Below are 17,118 nucleotides of genomic sequence, written 5' to 3'. Positions count from 1 at the left end.
ACTAGACTTAACTCCTCCTAAATGCTAGGTCTAAACCCACTATGGTAATGGGCAACCTTCTCCTTGTTTTCTTTTGCATGCCTCACCCTAATAAGGACTTAGTAAAATTCCTCTGTGTATTCCTAGATAGATTTTTCTACTTGCTTTAACCCTTGCATCTTTTTGAACAAATCAAGCACGTAATCAATAGGACTGAACTACTTCTTTAGTTTGTCCACCATGCAGTCCCATCTTGTGATTTTCTCCTTTCCTCTTCTATTTCTTTCCAACTAAATATCTTGCCACCAAATTTTAGAATTCCATTTTGGCCTTCATAAACTTAACCCTATTAGGGTTCCTAATAACCTCATAATCAAAATATTCCTCCAACTCATTGATCCAGTCTATCAACTCATCCAAGTTTAGATTTCCCTAAAACATGCCAATGTCAATTTTAGGTCTTTTTCCAAGCTTGGAAATGGCCCTAAAAAGCCTCTCCTCTTCCTAGTTTAGGAATTCTCCATTTTTTCCCCCTTCCTACCCAATATTTCCTTCTTCTTCATTTTCATCCTTACTTTCATCGCCTACAAAAATATTCATCCCTTTATGGATCTCCACATGTAATTCCTAGACTTGTCTCTGAAGGGCTCTAACCTTAGGAGTTACAAATCTAGCCCTTCTACCACACTTCCTTCATGGAGGAACCTTCTTGTATCAAAACTCACAACTACACAGTCCTAGTGCAAACTACCTCATAGTTGGCACTCTGTCTACACATAGGAAAATGTGCTCTGATACCACTTGATGAGGGCACAACCCAAGACAAAAATGAATACAATAGGAAAAGGGGAATATTATTATTAGAAGTGTTTTTCTATTACATCTAGTACAATGAAAATAGATCCAAAGGCATGCCCTATGGGCTTACAATGTTGTATGATTTTGGAGGAAAAAAACCCTCCTCCAGTACCTTCTCCTAAACTCCACCAAAAGCTGTGTTTACAATGCTAGAAATATCCTTAGGTAAAAAAAATTAGGTTTAGTGTTGAGGATTAAATTTTAGAATATTCATTTTTGAAGATGTCAAAAGTCAGTGTAAAATTAGAAGAATCCAGAAATGGTAGTCAAACTTTTGGGAGGCCTAACTTTTGATCAGGGACTCTAATTGACGAACCATTTATATTTTTTGAAAGATCTCCAAGTGCTCTCTAGCCTTATGGAAAAAATTTTCTTGTCCCCCATTTTTTTGTGCCATAAAAGGCCATTTAGCTCCTCAAATTTGACTTTGAAGTACTCTTATGAGGTCTCCAGGCAACTTAAAACTGCAATAACTTTTACACTGCAAAGCATTTTGACTTGATTCTTTTTCTGGAGTGCTTTAAATTATAATTATAATCATCCCTCCAACAAAAACCCTCTAAATCATTATAATTATGGATAAATTACAAAATAACCTATTTTTTGCATTGTCACATATCCCAAGGTGCTCAAAATTTCTAACCTAGAAAACCAATAGTGGAGCTATGAGAGTTGAAGTCTTTATTTGACACAAATGGGTATCCAGAAACAAAAAAACCTTAAATAGAAACAAACACTAAGCATATTTTTGGGTGATACAATATTTTCCTTAGACCACTAGATGCTCCTGCATTAGATCCAAACTTATCCCATAATGATTTCTACAACAACAAAAGCTCCATATATAGCTAGCTAAGCCCTAAGTTGGCTAGTAAGGAAATTAATTACAATATAGGTCCACCTTGGAGGAGTAAACCAAAAATATAAAAAATAAGAAAAAAACTTAAGAAAAAGTTATATTGATGGGGACACAACCCAAGAACAGAATGGAACCAACAGAAAGGGAACATTATATTAACTGAGAAAATAAGCTAGTACAAACAGTGCAGAGAAAATAAACTTCAAAACATGCCCTAAGGGCTTACAATAGCATAAATCTGGAGATAATTTCTCCTTTAAGTACCTCCTCTCAAACTCCACTCCGAACTACCTTTTACAATGCCAAAAATCTCCTTAAATAGACCTCGGAGGGTTAAGGACTAGGAGTACATTCTAGAAAGTTCTAGTAGGCATCCATCGATGAAAATAGAAGGTTCCGAAAGCTGCGTTAGAAGTCGGTGCAAATCTAGAAGAATCCAAAAATGGTAACCAAACTTTTGGGAGGCATAATTTTTGAACCGTAGCTCCGATTGACGAACCGTTTACATTTTCGGAAAGCTCTCAAAGTGCTCTATAGCCCTATGGACCAGCTTCGCTCATCCCCCATTTTTTGCCCCTTTTTGAGGTCATTTAATGCCCCAAACCTAACTTTGAAGCATTCTTAGGAGGTCTCCAAAACCTAAAAAACTATAATAACTTTCAAACCGTGGGGCCTATTGACCTAATTATTTTTTTGGAATGCTCTAAATCATAATTACATTCATCTATCCAATTCACACCTTCTAGTTTACCCAAATACATGCTCCTATTTTTTTGGGATTTTCAAACACACTGATAGTTGAACTATGAGAGTTGGAACCTTTAATTGAGCCAAGTGGGTATCCAAAAATGTAAAGACATGAAACAGAAACTAAGTCTAAGTACATTTTTTTGGGTGACACAGGATTTCCCTTATACCTCTAGATGCTCCTGCATCAGACACCCAGGGTAGATTGAAAAGTGACCCTGTCACTTTATGGATGGTAGAGGAAATCCCAAATGGGAAACCTTAGCTATTGAAATCCAAGTTGAGTCCTCGATCGACCGTCCTTTCCATTTGACCAAATACTCTACATACTGCCTATTTCTGGTACTCCTACCCACACGATGATGTAGAATGTCTTCTATCTCCTCCTTCTTAGAAGCAGGAATTGGACATGGCTCTAAAACCAGCTCCTCATCTGCACCATTATCATAATACTCTGTTAAATCTGCAATGTTGAAAATGGGAGAAATGTGAATACCATTTGGCAGCTCCACCTCATATGCATTTCCTGAGTTATGTTTCTTCAAAACTTTGCAGAGGCCAAATTTCTTCATTTTCAGCTTGTTGTAAGTACCAACTAGAAATGTTTCTTTTCGTAAGTGCACCATGAATAGATCCCCTACTTGGAATTCCTTATGTCTTCTCCTTTGATCAGCCCTATCTTTATACTCTTGATTCATCTTGATAATGTGTGCTTGAACCTCCTCATGTAGATGCTTGATGTGTTCAGAAAATTCCTCAGCTTCAACACTTGTTCTCTCCCCTTGTTCTATCTTCCTCAATTCTAGTGGAGTCCTTGGGCTATTCCCATATACAATTTGAAATGGTGATTTTCCAGTACTCCTATTTATAGAGTTATTATAAGCAAACTTTTCCTGTGGTAGAATCAAATCCCATCCCTTGGGCTTATCTCCAACTAAACATCTCAACAAATTGCCCAGACTTCTATTTACCACTTCTGTTTGGCCATCAGTCTGTGGGTGATGCGTGGAACTGAATTTCAAGTCTGTTCTCAACTTCTTCCACAATGTCCTCCAGAAATACCCCACAAATTTAGTATCTCTGTCAGAAACTATACTCCTTGGAAGACCATGTAGTCTTACCACCTCTTTGAAAAAAAAGTCTGCAATATGGACAACATCATGAGTTTTGTGGCATGGAATGAAATGTGCCATTTTTGAGAACCTATCAACCACCACGAATACTGAGTCATTACCCCTTTGTGTCCTTGGCAATCCAAGAACAAATTCCATACTTATGTCCTCCCATGGCCTTGATCGAACAGGCAATGGCTGATATAGGCCAGTATTTTGACTAAACCCCTTGGCAACTTGACAAACCTGGCAACTCTATACAAAATTCTTCACATCCTGTGTAATTTGAGGCCAAAAATAATGTTCTCTAAGAATGGAAATGGTCTTATCCCAACCAAAATGTCCTACCATCCCTCCACTGTGTTTCTCCTTAGTCAGATTTTCCCTCATGGAACTCCTTGGAATGCACAATTGACTACCTTTGAACAACATCCCATCCTGAATCAAATAGTCTAACCATGAAATGATCTTACCTCAGTAGCAAACCTTGGAGTAGGCCATTCTAAGATGGCTTTTACCTTCTCTGGATCCATTTTGAGACCTTCAGGTGATATAACAAATCCCAAATAGACTAACTCCCTTTTTGCAAAGAAACACTTCTTTAGATTAATTAACAGTTTCTCTTCCCTTAGCCTTTCAAGGACACTACAAATATGCAGTAAATGTTCTTCCAAAGTCTTGCTGAAAATTAAAATATCATCCAAATAGACAATAAATTTTTTTCCCAAGAACTTCTTAAGTACCTCATTCATGAGCCGCATGAAGGTGCTTGGGGCGTTCATCAATCCAAAGGGCATGACTAACCACTCATAAAGACCCTCCTTGGTCTTGAAGGCTGTTTTCCACTCATTTCCTTCTCGAATCCATATCTGATGATAGCCACTCTTGAGATCTATCTTTGTGAAGTACTGAGCTCCACTCAAGCAGTCCATAAGATCATCAATCCTTGGTAAAGGAAATTGGTACTTGATGGTTATCCTATTTATAGCTCGAGAATCTGTACACATCCTCCACTCTCCATCCTTCTTTGGTGCAAATATTGTAGGTACTGCACATGGACTCAGGCTCTCTCGAATCAAGCCCTTCCTCAGCAACTCCTGAACCTATCTATTTAGCTCCTCTATTTCAGTAGGAGTCATCCTATGAGCAGCCTTGTTAGGCAAACTAGCTCCTGGAATCAGATCTATCTGATGACTGATTTTCCTTACTGGTGGCAATCCATCTGGAACATTATCAGAGATAATATCTCCAAATTCCCCTAGTAAATTTGAAACTTCAAATGGTATTTCACTACTACCTTCTTTATCTTTCCTAGGAATGAAAGCATAGCACATATGCTGATGTTTCATGCCATCTAAAAACTTCCTTCCATCAAAAAGACAAATCCTAGCACTGTTACATACCTTTTCACCTTCCTTTTTCATGGGCTTCAATTTGTGGCGAACTCCATCCTTTATCAGAGAGTATGTGTTTGCATGTCCATCATGTATTGCATGTCTATCAAACTGCAATGGTCTACCCAACAATAGATGGCAAACATCCATCGAAATAACATCACAGAGAACTTCATCATGGTAACTCCCAATTTTGAATTTTACTAGACATTGTTCACTTACCGAGACCTTATGATCATAATTTACCCAAGAAATCCGATAGGGTTGGGGATGTTTCTCCCTCTTGAGCTTTAGCTTAGAGACCATCTCTTCTGATACCAGGTTATTAGTGCTACCACCATCAATGATCACATTACAACATTTATCCTCACACTTGCATCTGGTACGAAACAAACTCCTTCATTGTCCTGGTTCATTCTCACCACTTAGTAGGACTCTTTCATTTACCAAGGTCTCTCCTCTTTCTGCATCCTCTGAATGTGATGATTGTGCATCCTCATCCACATGAGCAACCCTAGCTTGGCCCTCAGCTCTCCTATCTGTCCTTCCTTGTCATTGAGGGCATTCAAAGGCACGATGACCTTCTTCATTACAATGGAAACAGGTACCACGGAAGCCTCCTCTTCCTTGTCCACATCCTCTACCTCTTCCTCTTTGATTTCCAAAGTCTTGATCATGGGAGCGGTTGAAACCCTCATTCCTCTAGTTTCTGCTAGTACCCTCATCTTCATTTTTCTTTTGGGTTTCATTGTGGCCTCCAGATGATCTACCGCTTCCCCTTCCTCCTTGACCATGCCCTCTTTGTCTTCCTTCAAACCTTTTATTTAGCTTCTCTTCAACTCGTAGGGCAAACTGGTATGCCTCTTCAACGCTGGTCATTCTTACCAGACTTAATTCCTCCTGGATGCTAGGTCGCAACCCACTGATATAATGAGAAACCTTCTCCTTATTTGCTTTTGCATGCCCCAATCTAATCAAGAGTTGGTAAAACTCCTCTATATATTCTTGGACTGATCTTCCTGCTTGCTTTAACCCATGCATCTTATTAAACAGATCAAGCTCGTAGTCCACAGGAATGAACTGCTTCTTCAATTTGTCCACCATGCGATCCCATCTTGTGATCTTCTCCTTTCCTCTTCTAAGTCTTTCTAGTTGAACCTCTTGCCACCAGATTTTGGCATGGCCTTTCAGTTTGGCCTTTGCAAACTTAACCCTATCTGGGTCTCTTATATCCTCATACTCAAAGTATTCTTCCAGTTCATTGATCCAATCAATCAACTCATATGGTTTCAGATTTCCTGAAAATATACCCACTTCAATTGTAGGTCTTTTCCCAAACTTAGTAATGGCCCTAAAAAGCCTTTCCTCTACAGGATTCAGAACTTCCCCGTCAACTTCCTCTTTTGGTCCCATTACTTCCTCTTCATTGTCATCCTCACTATTGTCACCTATGGCAACATTTGCTCCTCTACGAAGCTCCTCTTGCAATGATTGTACCTACCTCTGGAGGGCTCTAACCTCCTTAGGATCAATAGCTCTGGCCCTTCTGCCATGCTCTCTTCATGGAGGCAGCTTCTAACTCGAACCCACAACCACACAGTCCTAGTGTAAACTGCCTCACAGTCGGTGCTCTGTCTACACACTCAGGAAAACTCGCTCTGATACCACTTGATGGGGACACAACCCAAGAACAAAATGGAACCAACAGAAAGGGAAAATTATATTAATTGAGAAAATAAGCTAGTACAAATAGTGCAGAGAAAATAAACTTCAAAACATGCCCTAAGGGCTTACAATAGCATAAATCTGGAGATAATTTCTCCTTTTAGTACCTCCTCTCAAACTCCACTCCGAACTGCCTTTTACAATGCCAGAGATCTCCTTAAATAGACCTCGAAGGGTTAAGGACTAGGAGTACATTCTAGAAAGTTCTAGTAGGCATCCACCGACGAAATAGAAGGTTTCGGAAGCTACGTTAGAAGTCAGTGCAAATCTAGAAGAATCCAGAAACGGTAACCAAACTTTCGGGAGGCATAACTTTTGAACCGTAGCTCTGATTGATGAACCATTTACATTTTTGAAAAGCTCTCAAAGTGCTCTATAGCCCTATGGACCAGCTTCACTCGTCCCTCATTTTTTGACCCTTTTCGAGGTCATTTAATGCCCCAAACCTAACTTTGAAGCATTCTTAGGAGGTCTCCAAAACTCGAAAAACTGCAATAACTTTCAAACCGTGGGGCCTATTGACCTGATTCTTTTTCTGGAATGCTCTAAATCATAATTACATTCATCTGGCCAATTCACACCTTCTAGTTTACTAAAATGATGGCCCAAATACATGCTCCTATTTTTTTGGGATTTTCAAACGCACTGATAGTTGAACTATGAGAGTTGGAACCTTTAATTAAGTCAAATGGGTATCCAAAAATGTAAAGACATGAAATAGAAACTAAGTCTAAGTACATTTTTTTGGGTGACATAGGATTGCCCTTATACCTCTGGATGCTCCTGCATCATATATTTAGGTCCACACATGACCCAATAACATGAAATCTCATTTCCTCATATGAAATTGTACAAGATGAAAACTCTACATGTTTCATGCAAAAACTACTTGAAAATTGATACTTGAGAAAAATCACAATATATCCTCACTTTGATTGAATCAAAGATTTGAGTTCTTAATTAAAGATTATATAACCCCTTAAGAGAGAAAAGGCTGATTTATTAAGGGCAAGTGTGTATCCATCCCAAAAGTCACGCACGTAAACCTATCACAAGAACTTAAAAAAAATTGATGCATTTGAAAAATGACCATATCTCCCAAATCATAAGGAATTAGAACTTTCTTTCATTACCATAGATATTAATCTATGCCCTCTTCAATCCATGAAAGTTTCAGCCTAAGAATCATTGCATAAAATTAGTTAAATCACCTAAAATAGGCATGCAGAATACAAAAAACACAACTCCAATAGTAAGGTAATATGGCTCTAACTTTAACATGATAACTCCAATCTCTTTGCAATCATGAGGAAAGGCCCCCCAATGTGTCTCCAACACATCCCTATCTATACAAATCATAAATCACCAAAATCCAAGCTTGATGCTTCTACATCAATAAGATTCCTATTAGGGGTAGGAGTTGACATTTCAATTCTTATCTCCTCTCAGTTATGATCTTTGCTCTCCTCTTTGCTCAATGATTAGCACATTATTCCACAAATTATTTTTAGTCTAAAAGAAAACTTCAACATTCTATCTAAAAATTCCATATTCTTCTCCATCTAAATTATAATCTACCATCTTTTCTTTAGTTCCAAACTTTTAATCAATCCTTACATTTTTTGCATTCAACTATTGTCTTAGTTCTATAGTTGAAATATATGTAAGCTTTTATTTTCAATCAATAACCTAGAAACATACCTTCATCACTTCTTGGATAAAACTTACCAATGTCATCATCTCTCTAAATATAACATTTTATTCCAAATATTTTGAAATAGTTAATTAATGGTGAATGACCAAGCCATAGTTCATAAGGTGTTTTGCTCATACTTTTTCAAATCTGTATTTTTTTGAAGTATATACTATTGTATTGACTACTTCTCTCAAAAATTTATTAAAAACATCATTCTCAAACAACATCACTCTTGCTGCTTCTACTACTAATTTATTTCTTCTTTCAACAATCCCATTTTTCTCAGGTGTTCTAGGTATAGATAGCTACCTTTTTATTCCATTGTCTTCACAAAATAAGTTAAACTCTCTAGAGGTGAATTCTCCACCTCTGTCAAATCTCAAACACTTTATCTTAACAAAAGATTCATTCTAAACTCTATTCTTAAATATCTTAAACTTTTCAAAAGCTTCAGATTTCTCTTTGAAAAATGCTACCCACATCATTCTAGTGAAATCATCAACAAAAATCATAAAATACCTTTCACCATTGAATCTTTATTTTCTAAAGGAACCACTAAGATCTATGTAAACAATCTCTAGCTTCTCTATAGTAGTGAACTTCTTGTTATGAAATGATACTTTATTTAGCTTAGCCAAAATACATTTCTTACATACAATATTAGTATGATTTGTAATCTTAGGCAAGTGTCTAATTGAAAAAGTTCTACTAACTTCCACAATATTATCAAAGTTTATGTGATAGAATACTCTGTGTCACAACCAACTATTATCCACTTTAGCTACCATATATGTCATTTCAATAGGGTTTAACTAAAATATGTTACCTCTAGATCTAGTGTCAATTCCAATCACCTTACCATGTCTATCTTTGATAACACAGGTCTTCTTAATGAACTGCAATAAATAACCCCTATCCACCAATTATCCAACACTTAACAAGTTACACTTCAATCTATCAACAACATAAACATCATCAGTGTTAGTTTTACCATCAAGAGTAATGGATCCAATTCACGTTATATGATAGGCTAAATTGTTACCAACTCTAACAATACCTCCATTATGATTCTTAAACTAAACAAATTTAATCATATCACCAATCATGTGATATAAACAACCACTGTCAATTATCCAATTAGGTTTCTTTTGCACTTGGGAAACTAGAGCTCTTTCTTCTCTAATTTCTCTATCAAGATCATCTTCCTTGATAGGCACAAATCCTAATTCATCATCACTTTCACTTTGACCACTTTCACCAAATTCTTCATCTTCATTTGAATACAAATAGTCTCTATCTCTATCTCTTCTAGGTTTGAACTTTCCCTTATAAATTTTCTCTCTTTTAGGATATTTAGATGCATAATGACAAATTCATTACAAGTCCAACACTTAAATATTTTCTTATTATCATTTTTCTCTTCTCACAAGAAGGGCTATTCCTTCCTTAATCTTCTTGTCTTCATTAGATCCATTGCTACCAGCAAAATCTCCACACATGTTTGCACTTCTTGTCAAATTAGGTAAAAAATTTAGGAGACTAAAAGTTATTTTGACTCTTTCTAGATCTCTAGACCATCTCGGATTTGGTTTTGCTGATTCTAATCTTCCAAGCCATATTTCCTTTGTGAGATCTTTAGTGAAAGGCACTACTAGCTAAATCATTTGAGCTACTAGCTTGAATGCTAGTGTTAAGCTTTCCAAGATGTTCCATATAACTTCATCATCTTCCTTGGTTCCACCATGAGACCAAATCCTTGCAACAATTTATGATATTCTACCAACATAACTTCTTATGAATTCATCTTCCATCATTTTAGCATCTTGAAATGCACATATCCAACTCTTTAAATCTCATTCTCTTTGCATGATCATCACCTTCAAAAGTAGATTCTAATTATTTCCAAATATCATAAGATGTTACAAGTGAACTTTACTTGATTGTATTCATTTTCTAGAAGAGATTTTAGTAAATCTTCTCTTTCTCTCATGTTACATATGGATAGATCTCTTTCTTGTTTACAACATCCTTCAAACTTTTCTTCTTCAATGATTTTCTTCTTTTCCTTTATCAAGATCCAATATCCCAAACCCATGCACAATAGACGAGTCTTCATCTTCTCCTTCCAACTAACATATTTGGCCCCCTAAAATCTAGGACTATCCTTTTTGAAAATATTCTCCATCAATCTTCCAAATTTGTTAAACTTATCCTTAAAGGACCTAATGCTATGATACCAATTGTTAGAATATATAGTCCACTGATATAATTGAGAGGTGGGGGAGGGAGTGATTCAATTATCTAACTAATATCACAATTATCAACCTTAAAAAAACTTAATCATAGGAGTAATATGAACTAAAACAACAACTAGATACACATACACAATGACACCATATATGTTAACTAGGGAAACTCTTGATTAGAGGGAGAAACCCAGTGGAGATGGAATGCAAAAGATGATGTACTAATATAAATATTCCTTCTTAGATGATGGAACCTATTAGGAGTCTATGAATACATTTAGTACATATGAGTATTTTTTAGTAAACTTTGACTCCTTGTTAGGAGATTCTAACACCATTAGGAGATTCCAACCATGTTATGACTCCATGTTAAGAGATTCTAGCAACGTTAGGAGATTCCAACCATGTTAGGAGTTGTGCCAACCTTGTTAGGAGTTGTAGAAGATAGTTGGACCCATTTCTAAAATTTCTTCAAGGGAAAGACCAATGAACCCATTTTCCAAATGATCTTTTTATTATTCCTTGTAAAATGATAAAATGGTACTGTATTGGTCCTTCCTCTTTCTTTTTCCTATCAACCAAAATTTTACTCCTTTTGATCTTATAATTAGATCATAAATCTCACATCCAATAATTATTTGGATCTCTTACACACATTAGTAAGCACTCTTCTCCTTTTTGCACTTCACACTTCAACAACAATCATAATGCTTGAATAAACTCTTTACAATTAAGGTAAACATTTTCCCTTTATACCATATCTTCATAATAATTCCTTTAGTCATCCTTGAGACTTTCCCAATTAATTATAATAAGATAAATAATTAATTTAAATTACAATAGCTCTATCAGCTCATAGTTTATAGAGAACTTTGCATGTGCAATGCTAGGGATTATGGACTCACAAACATCATTGGCTTACTATCCTTTCTTACTACCTAACTACACATCTCTTCAATACATCTTAGATGTAAGATAGCCAAAAAATATTAGGAACTTCTTTCACAATACTCTTTCTCTAAATTTCTCTTTGTAAATTGGGTACATCTTTCATACATCTTTGACTTAGACATTGCACACTTGATCACTTAATTAGGACACTATAATGAACATGTACGTAACTACAAATCATTAGAAAATCAAACCATTGTTGGTACCATTAAGATCTATGCCTAGTACTTAGCTAGTCTTTACATAAACTATGCTATATTGATATTAATGACAAACATAGTCATGAATGCAACATGTCAATACTCTCCAATACATAGGATACTCCCCCAATATAGTATCGTCAACATTCATGCTAACAAACTGTGTTCCTCATTCTCCTACATTGTCAAATTTGTGTTGACAAAAGGGTTTGGATTTTTATTTGATGATTTCTCTTCAATAGGAAGTCCCATTTTTGGAAACAAACTACTCTTTTAAGAATGGAAACCACTAAGTAGGATGTCTAGAATTTAAGGAATGTCTTTTCAACCAGATTCCACTATTCCATAAATGCAACAAGACATTCCACATACATGTCATTCTATAGAAACCTCACTTTCTTATCACTCTTTGATTTCATAGTGTAAGCTTTTGATAGTCTGACAACTAATTTGAAAATCATACAATTAATTTCTAGTCATTGATTCATTAAGCAATCATGTCATTTTCTAGCACATTCATTAACACATTATATATGTTGTTTCAATATATGAGAAAAATTTCTTGGTCAATTTTCTTTTAAATGAACAAGAAAAATTAACTAATCAAATATATAATTTTCCAATAAATGGAAAAAATTTCCATATAAAATATAGACTTCTTGTATTAAAATGGACAAAATCACCTCAATTTTATGAAATTTTATAATGGTTAGAGAAAAATCACATCTAACATTAAAATTTTACTAACATTGAAAAATAAATTCACCAACATAAATTAAATTTTTACCACCAATACTAATCTTGGATTCGCCATGAATTTATATATCTTTTGAGGAGGGGGTTTCTTAAAGTTAACTCTAGGGCTTGTTTGGTTTCCCTTATTTTCCTTTCTGTACTTAATTCCCATTTACATATAGAATCAATTTTATTATATAATTCATGGGGTAATTCCTTACCTAATTTTATAGGTGTATATTTAAAATTTTCCATCATATCCAAAATTGCTTACTCGGCTATTTCTTTGTCACCTTTATCTAAAGAATCATAATTTGCATGTTTAAATCCTATTGACCTTGCTAAACATCTAATTTTATCGTATGCCTTTTTAATATCTTGAGGAGCTTGCCTAGGCACCATTTGAAGCTTTCTCATATCATTTTATTTAGTCCTCTTGGATTTATCATCCCTCTCTTCATCATATTAAAAAATAAATTTCCTCCTTGACCTTTATAACCTCTTGTTTCCTTTTGCTAGCCTTATTATTTTCACTATCACTTTCTTTTCCTTGTTAGCTATAGGAGTTTCTATGTTGGATCCTTGTCTAGTCAATCTTGAGGTGTAGAAGTGGGTTGTGTAACCACTATCTCTATGCTCCTTTTTACCTTAGGTTCTACAATCACAACCTTCATACCATTTTTTCCCAAGGCTCGATAGCCACTTGATCTTTACCTTTAGATTCATCTTCTTCATCATCACTATCATTATCTTCTTCTTTTCGTTTAGTGATTTATAAGGGTGTTTCTCCAAGTTTCCCTTATAGATCTTGAATCATTTTTTTTCTCTTCTTGTCCATCTTAGGGACCTTTGTTTGCATCATCATCTTAATCTTTGCAATTTCATATGTGTTGAATGGCTCAACATTCTTGTCAATCTCCTTTGATAATAATGTTGTTACTATTGCAGATACTTCATCAATAGTCACTTCATATTGCATGGCCTCAACCACCACTCTCGATATAAAGTCTTGAGTATAGGTGTAGTTGGTATCTACCATGAAGATATTGATCAAAAATGGACTTATGGATTCTAATCCTATTCTTCATTTTCCTTTTGAAATCATTACAATATCCAACAATTTTTTTTTCAAAAATTTCACCTAATTTCTCAACATATGCATTGATCTACTTGGTTATGAGTCTATCCTTATCCCACACAACATATCCAATGGTAGGAAAATAGTTTGTATATAAAAGAATATAAGCAATAAGAGTGAGAAAAACTTATAAGATGTATTATTTTCCTTCCTCATGGCTCAAAGATTTTTTGGTACCTAAATCAACTATAGCTCAACTGAATCATAGCTATGGTTATTTTGTGCTATATCATATCCAAAATCTATAGCTACATAAGATACATTATTAAATTAGATAACTCATAGAACTTGTTGGCTCCTAATTTAATAAATTTAAAAATAACCAATTAACCAGACCAATACATCTAAGGCTAGAAAATTCCTATGATGGATGCGCTTGACTGCCAATCTTGGGCCAATTATAAGGCTAGACCCTTCTTATACTTCAAGCTCTACAAAACATAGGTAGGTGTACCTTGAGGTTCTAATATATAGTACCTGTGCAAATAAACATAACATATGAACCTATTAATAGCAAATGAAACCCTTATATCTTCTAATACTTATGCCATAACATAGGAAGCAAATAGCTACAAATCATAACTTATGAACCCATAAGCCAAGTGAGGGTTAATTATTTTTAGCCCACTAAGAAACATTAAAAACTAAAATGTTTTGTGCAAATGACTTTCATCTCAACTTGCATTTGATTTAGTGATTAGTGCCTTATGCATTGCGACATAGAGTCATTACCAACAAGATGACCTAACTTGATTGCCTTACAATTAAGTTTATCAATTGAAATCCTCAAACTCCATTATTATTAGCATCCCCTCCATACATCTAGAAACCATATCAAATCATTGAAGCAATTACTTAACTCCTTGAATTAAAAGCAATAACAGATCAGACACATAACTTATCCAAGCTATCTTAAATTAAATGAACCTTATTCATTCAATCACAAAGTTAACAACATATGAATAACTAGGAGACATAATAAGAGAACAAAAATAATTCTTTATAAATCCCTTTTTGTATTTATCCTTGGAAAGACTAAATACATTGACTGACAAAACTAAATGAAACTCAAGATATATCACATGATCTATCATCAATTTTTATTATCTTAGAGAAACAAAATATGAAATGAACCCATAAATCTACACAAGAATGGATGTGTAGCCTTCATAGCTAGAGCTCTACTCCATAGATAGGAAGTAAAACCAACCAATAATGTCATGTCCCCTTTTAAAATAATTAAAAAAATAATAATCTTTGCTAAGGCAGGCAGGCCCAAGAAAGTGAAGTTTCGGAAAAAGGGGGTTAATCTTTGGAAACCGTTGGACTAATAAATGAAAATTATTATTAAAATATGTTTCATTAACCTCTCTTGGACGTGAGTTACAGTTATGCCCTCTTTTAAGGGGTTTGGAGGCATTTTGGGCTGATTCTAGAACTTGATTTTGCTCATTCCTTGTTATTCTTCAGAGGCTGCCAAACCTGTGGAGGAGACCCAAGAACGGGAGTTTGTAGGTTTCCAGGGAGACCCAAGAATGGGAGTTTTTAGGTTTCCAAGAAGGCTAAGTATGGGATTTTGAAGCCATTCCATGTGCATGCTCATGCAGAGTTTGCCTTTGTGCTAAACAGTGCAGATTTGTGAGTTTCCGGGTGTATTTTTGTAAGAGTTTGGTGTTTCCGGTTGAGTATTTCATATCAGTTTGGGTTGCTGCTGTATATCAGAATTTTAAATGTTAAAATAGATCTGAAAATATGTATTTGGATATGATTATACTTCTGTGATAGATTATTAAGTTTTTGTGGTGATTTTGGGCTATTTTGTGCTATTTTCGGGAGCCTGATGAGCATTGTTTTTGTCCTCCATTTGGGAGCTATGGTGTGCATGTTATATAGATATGGAAATGAAATTTTATAGTCTGTTATGCTGCTCAAATTTCTGTAAAAATTTCTACTTTCAGATTTATTAATAACAGGTGAAGCTGTGAATTTTTTTGGCACTATTTTCGGCATACCCGATTTGGGGTTTCTTGAGAAATTTGGTGGATCTTTGTGATATTAGTTGTTTGATTTTGAAAATCTGATTAGAGGTGTGAAATAACATATCAAATCAGAAAAGGGGACATTTCAGTGGTATCAGAGCCATGATCTTGCCAGCCTAAGGGTTTGTAGAAGTTTGCAGGTCAGTTTTGACAACTACCCAGATCTTGCATTTCAGTTTTGAGAACTACCCAAATCTTGCATGTCATAATTTATGATTGCATGTTGCTTCTAATCAGCTGCATGTCAAAATTTATGGTTGCATGCTACTTATAATCATTTTCATGTTATTTCTTGGTGAATTTGGTGGTTGTAGAAGTTTGCATTTCAGTTTTGACAAGTACCCAGATCTTGCATGTTAGTTTTGACAACTACCCAGATCTTGCATGTCATAATTTGGTGGTTGCATGTTGCTTCTAATCAGTTTCATGTCCAAATCTATGGTTTCATGCTACTTCTAATCATTTTCATGTTAGTTCTTGGTGAATTTGGTGGTTGTAGAAGTTTGCATGTCAGTTTTGACAACTACCCAGATCTTGCATGTCAGTTTTGACAACTACCCAGATCTTGCATGTCATAATTTGGTGGTTGCATGTTGCTTCTAATCAGTTGCATGTCCAAATCTATGGTTGCATGCTACTTCTAATTATTTGCATGTTAGTTCTTGGTGTTTGAAGAAGTTATATCCTATTGGGGTTACACTCTACTTTATCCAGAATGGACAGGTATAGTACAGAGTCTTAGAGGGAACAATCTTGGACAATTGATAGCCAAAGTCAAAATAGTAGAAAGGATGGTTATTTAGACATTCGAGATAAACTTATGAAAATAAGCTATGACATGTCTAAACAGTTGGTTGAGCACCACCGTATAATGAATGACATGTTATTTGACCTAGCTAAGGTGGATAAGTTGACTGGATTTCTATTTGGCAGATTTTCTCATAGGACAGATGACACAATTCCCAAGAACTTGCATGAGGAGTTTGAGAAACTAGTTGATAGCCAGGTAGAGGTCTCAGATTCTACTCTACCACAGGAGGTGGTGGGAAAGGATATTACACAGATTGATAGTAACGGTCAACTTGATACTCAAATTGAGACAATTGTTTACAGGTTGTCAAAGGGTGATGCCACAGGTATTTAGGATGGTATAGTTACAACAGGTAGTGACTACAGTGTAGTGGGTTCAGATGATGATTATGAGGATGTTGTTGTGCAGGATGGTGAGATACCTGGTAGAGATGAGAAAAAATTGAGCATTCATGACTTTGCTGAGAAAGAGTACCAGGCACAGTTAGATGCTTCATCACATGAGGTTGAGGTAGGTAGTACTTCACATGATTTATCCCGCCAGTTGAAGGTGAGTGAAGATAGTATTTTGACTTCATTATCTCATCATGATAGGTATGTGGAGTTAGTTGGTATTGGTCATATTACTC

This window comes from Cupressus sempervirens, chromosome 1, assembly GCF_028749045.1.
Source record: "Cupressus sempervirens isolate cs-2001-9-10 chromosome 1, ASM2874904v1, whole genome shotgun sequence".
Taxonomy (NCBI): Eukaryota; Viridiplantae; Streptophyta; class Pinopsida; order Cupressales; family Cupressaceae; genus Cupressus; species Cupressus sempervirens.
The sequence above is the reverse complement of the archived record's forward strand: the minus strand, read 5'-3'. Positions refer to the sequence as shown.